Here is a 6220-nt window from a genome sequence, read left to right as displayed (position 1 = left end):
TAGAGTCTTCACTACAGTCCCTGGGTCGAATCCAGGCAATATCACAACCGGCTGGGATTGGGAGTCCCATAGGGCGGCGCACAATTGGCCCAGCGTTGTCTGGGTTAGGGGAGGGTTTTGATGATGTAGGCCGTCATTGTAAAATAAGAATTTGTTCTTAACTGACTTGCCTAGTTAAATAAAGGTTAAATAAAAAATATTAACATTTAAAACTAATCCAATGGGTTTTGAAAAGGAGGCGAGGAGAGAGGATGCAAGGAACCAAGGAAACGCAATTGAGATCCTTCATTATTTTATGCCGTGTACTCTTCACTGATGGTCTGTGTTCCGTTGAGGATGGTCTGTATTCTGTTGGGGATGGTCTGTGTTCCGTTGAGGATGGTCTGTGTTCTGTTGGGGATGGTCTGTGTTCCGTTGAGGATGGTCTGTGTTCTGCTGGGGATGTCCTGTGTTCTGTTGGGATTCAAACGCTCTTGATCTTTGATCAAATAAAGTTAATACAGTATGTCAGAGCAGATGAAATCGTCAAGCTATCTGACGTAAGATAATGGCTCAATGTTTGTTGTTAACAGCTACAGCCTTCATGGGTTACTCTTTAGACTAGCCTATCTGTGGATGTTCTACAATAGACCATGTTCTGCTGTTGTGTTCACCTGCACACCGTCATGCCCCACCCTAAACCAACCGGTTTCAGTCTATTCAATTCAAATAGCTTCCATACATCTCATCACAGCACTAAAATAGAGTAATCATGCTAGATCACATTCCTAAGTATGAATCATGAAGTCACCTGAACAGGTTCTAGAAACAGCTTTAGCCCTCAAGACAGTTATAACTAAGACAGTTCTCTGTTAGCATTTTCCATAGGTTTTTTCTTTGTTTCCACCATGCTAATGCTATCGTTCCTGGATCTGCACCACAGATGAAAAACATTCCTTAGCTAAGAATATATCCATGTGCACAGGGGTTAAAACAAGAGTGGGGAACACCCAGCAGGATACAACATAAATTCATGGACTCAACTAAAAGCCCCCCCAACAGGATTCAACATGAATTCATGGACTCAACTAAAAGCCCGACCCAACTGGATTCAACATGAATTCATGGACTCAACTAAAAGCCCGACCCAACAGGATTCAACATAAATTCATGGACTCAACTAAAAGCCCCCCCAACTGGATTCAACATGAATTCATGGACTCAACTAAAAGCCCCCCCAACAGGATTCAACATGAATTCATGGACTCAAATAAAAGCCCCCCCAACAGGATTCAACATGAATTCATGGACTCAACTAAAAGCCCCCCCAACAGGATTCAACATAAATTCATGGACTCAACTAAAAGCCCCCCCCAACAGGATTCAACATAAATTCATGGACTCAACTAAAAGCCCCCCCAACAGGATTCAACATGAATTCATGGACTCAACTAACAGCCCCCCAACAGGATTCAACATGAACTCATGGAATCAACTAAAAGCCCCCCCAACAGGATTCAACATGAATTCATGGACTCAACTAAAAGCCCCCCAACAGGATTCAACGTGAATTCATGGACTCAACTAAAAGCCCCCCCAAAAGGATTCAACATGAATTCATGGCCTCAACTAAAAGCCCCCCAACAGGATTCAACGTGAATTCATGGACTCAACTAAAAGCCCCCCAACAGGATTCAACATGAATTCATGGACTCAACTAAAAGCCCCCCCAACAGGATTCAACGTGAATTCATGGACTCAACTAAAAGCCCCCCCAACAGGATTCAACATGAATTCATGGACTCAACGAAAAGCCCCCCCAACAGGATTCAACATGAATTCATGGACTCAACTAAAAGCCCGACCCAACAGGATTCAACATGAATTCATGGACTCAACTAAAACCCCCCCAACAGGATTCAACATGAATTCATGGACTCAACTAAAAGCCCGACCCAACAGGATTCAACATGAATTCATGGACTCAACTAAAAGCCCCCCCAACAGGATTCAACATAAATTCATGGACTCAACTAAAAGCCCCCCCAACAGGATTCAACATGAATTCATGGACTCAACTAAAAGCCCCCCCAACAGGATTCAACATGAATTCATGGACTCAACTAAAAGCCCGACCCAACAGGATTCAACATGAATTCATGGACTCAACTAAAAGCCCGACCCAACAGGATTCAACATGAATTCATGGACTCAACTAAAAGCCCCCCCAACAGGATTCAACATGAATTCATGGACTCAACTAAACAAAGTTTACAGTTTGAACTAAAAGATACACAACAACATATCAATTATAACATGGGTTCTCTCCTCACAAGTAGATTAGTTTTCAGTTGTCATGATTGGTCAAAAGTCATTTAAATGGGGACCACATTTTGTTTTGGAACATTTAGTCAAACACACTTTAATCCCTGTACATGTTTCATATTATCATGGTTTAAAATGGTTTAAACACTAACAAGACTGACCTGTATCCTTCCCTTCTCATTGTAATATATATATATATATATATAGACATAAACACTAACAAGACTGACCTGTACCCTTCCCTTCTCATTGTAATATATATATATATATATATATATAAAGACATAAACACTAACAAGACTGACCTGTACCCTTCCCTTCTCATTGTAATATATATATATATAAAGACATAAACACTAACAAGACTGACCTGTACCCTTCCCTTCTCATTGTAATATATATATATATATATAAAGACATAAACACTAACAAGACTGACCTGTATCCTTCCCTTCTCATTGTAATATATATATATATATAAAGACATAAACACTAACAAGACTGACCTGTATCCTTCACTTCTCATTATAATATATATATATATACATATATAAAGACTTAAACACTAACAAGACTGACCTGTATCCTTCCCTTCTCATTGTAATATATATATATATAAAGACATAAACACTAACAAGACTGACCTGTACCCTTCCCTTCTCATTGTAATATATATATATATATAAAGACATAAACACTAACAAGACCGACCTGTATTATATAAATGTTTAGTAACCTACCTGTGTTACTGCGTTGGTTGATCTGAGATCTGTGTTGAAAGAGGAAGTTGTGTCAGTGATCATCGCTTTTATACTTGCGTACGTACATACGTGTTTTTACACATGCGCAATGATGAATATTAATAGACACACCCTGTTGAAAGGTACTGGTTACACCAGGTGTTTACCCAATGGACGGGCTCAAAGGAAAACCATTCAACAGAATCGATTATGATGATGGTATTGTCTTGGTGTTTGAGGAAGAGAAATACCAGCAAAATATGGTTGAAAGATGTCTCATCTTTCAATGTCTTTTTAAGTCTTTTCAACCCCAAAAATATATTTTCAACGTCTTGTGCTCATAGGAAGGACTCCTGTTGACCTTTAAATTTAAATATCATTTACTTGATTGATTAATTAATTGCTCTTGTCATCTTTCCTCGCCACCATCTGTTGGTGGCAAGTGACGCACCTTCTCAAGTTCCCGAGTGGCGCATCAATCTAAGGCACTGCATTTCAGTGCTAGAGGCTTCACTACAGTCCCTGGGTCGAATCCAGGCAGTATCACAACCGGCCGGGATTGGGAGTCCCATAGGGCGGCGCACAATTGGCCCAGCGTCGTCTGGGTTAGGGGAGGGTTTTGATGGTGTAGGCCGTCATTGTAAAATAAGAATTTGTTCTTAACTGACTTGCCTAGTTAAATAAAGGTTAAATAAAAAATATTAACATTTAAAACTAATCCAATGGGTTTTGAAAAGGAGGCGAGGAGAGAGGATGTAAGGAACCAAGGAAACGCAACTGAGATCCTTCATTATTTTATGCCGTGTACTCTTCACTGATGGTCTGTGTTCCGTTGAGGATGGTCTGTGTTCTGTTGGGGATGGTCTGTGTTCCGTTGAGGATGGTCTGTGTTCTGTTGGGGATGGTCTGTGTTCTGTTGGGGATGGTCTGTGTTCTGTTGGGGATGGTCTGTGTTCTGTTGGAGATGGTCTGTGTTCTGTTGGGGATGGTCTGTGTTCTGCTGGGGATGGTCTGTGTTCTGTTGGGGATGGTCTGTGTTCTGTTGAGGATGTCCTGTGTTCTGTTGGGATTCAAACGCTCTTGATCTTTGATCAAATAAAGTTAATACAGTATGTCAGAGCAGATGAAATCGTCAAGCTATCTGACGTAAGATAATGGCTCAATGTTTGTTGTTAACAGCTACAGCCTTCATGGGTAACACTTTAGACTAGTCTATCTGTGGATGTTCTACAATAGACCATGTTCTGCTGTTGTGTTCACCTGCACACCGTCATGCCCCACCCTAAACCAACCGGTTTCAGTCTATTCAATTCAAATAGCTTCCATACATCTCATCACAGCACTAAAATAGAGTAATCATGCTAGATCACATTCCTAAGTATGAATCATGAAGTCACCTGAACAGGTTCAAAAAACAGCTTTAGGCCTCAAGACAGTTATAACTAAGACAGTTCTCTGTTAGCATTTTCCATAGGTTTTTTCTTTGTTTCCACCATGCTAATGCTATCGTTCCTGGATCTGCACCACAGATGAAAAACATTCCTTAGCTAAGAATATATCCATGTGCACAGGGGTTAAAACAAGAGTGGGGAACACCCAGCAGGATACAACATAAATTCATGGACTCAACGAAAGCCCCCCCAACTGGATTCAACATGAATTCATGGACTCAACGAAAGCCCCCCCAACAGGATTCAACATGAATTCATGGACTCAACTAAAAGCCCGACCCAACAGGATTCAACATAAATTCATGGACTCAACTAAAAGCCCGACCCAACAGGAGTCAACATAAATTCATGGACTCAACTAAAAGCCCGACCCAACAGGATTCAACATGAATTCATGGACTCAACTAAAAGCCCCCCAACAGGATTCAACATGAATTCATGGACTCAACTAAAAGCCCTCCCCAACAGGATTCAACATAAATTCATGGACTCAACTAAAAGCCCCCCCAACAGGATTCAACATGAATTCATGGACTCAACTAAATGCCCGACCCAACAGGATTCAACATGAATTCATGGACTCAACTAAAAGCCCCCCAACAGGATTCAACATGAATTCATGGACTCAACTAAAAGCCCCCCCCAACAGGATTCAACATGAATTCATGGACTCAACTAAAAGCCCCCCCAACAGGATTCAACATGAATTCATGGACTCAACTAAATGCCCCCCAACAGGATTCAACATGAATTCATGGACTCAACTAAAAGCCCCCCCAACTGGATTCAACATGAATTCATGGACTCAACTAAAAGCCCCCCAACAGGATTCAACATGAATTCATGGACTCAACTAAAAGCCCCCCCAACAGGATTCAACATGAATTCATGGACTCAACTAAAAGCCCGACCCAACAGGATTCAACATGAATTCATGGACTCAACTAAAATCCCCCCCAACAGGATTCAACATGAATTCATGGACTCAACTAAAAGCCCCCCCAACAGGATACAACATAAATTCATGGACTCAACTAAAAGCCCGACCCAACAGGATTAAACATAAATTCATGAACTCAACTAAAAGCCCCCCCCAACAGGATTCAACATGAATTCATGGACTCAACTAAAAGCCCGACCCAACAGGATTCAACATGAATTCATGGACTCAACTAAAAGCCCCCCCAACAGGATTCAACATGAATTCATGGACTCAACTAAAAGCCCCCCCAACAGGATACAACATAAATTCATGGACTCAACTAAAAGCCCGACCCAACAGGATTCAACATAAATTCATGGACTCAACTAAAAGCCCCCCCAACAGGATTCAACATGAATTCATGGACTCAACTAAAAGCCCCCCCAACAGGATTCAACATGAATTCATGGACTAAACTAAAAGCACGACCCAACAGGATTCAACATGAATTCATGGACTCAACTAAAAGCCCCCCCAACAGGATTCAACATGAATTCATGGACTCAACTAAAAGCACCCCCAACAGGATACAACATAAATTCATGGACTCAACTAAAAGCCCGACCCAACAAGATTCAACATAAATTCATGGACTCAACTAAAAGCCTCCCCAACAGGATTCAACATGAATTAATGGACTCAACTAAAAGCCCCCCCAACAGGATTCAACATGAATTCATGGACTCAACTAAAAGCTCCCCAACAGGATTCAACATGAATTCATGGACTCAACTAAAAGCCCC

This window comes from Salmo salar, chromosome 17, assembly GCF_965601325.2.
Source record: "Salmo salar chromosome 17, fSalSal1, whole genome shotgun sequence".
Classification (NCBI taxonomy): domain Eukaryota; kingdom Metazoa; phylum Chordata; class Actinopteri; order Salmoniformes; family Salmonidae; genus Salmo; species Salmo salar.
The sequence above is the reverse complement of the archived record's forward strand: the minus strand, read 5'-3'. Positions refer to the sequence as shown.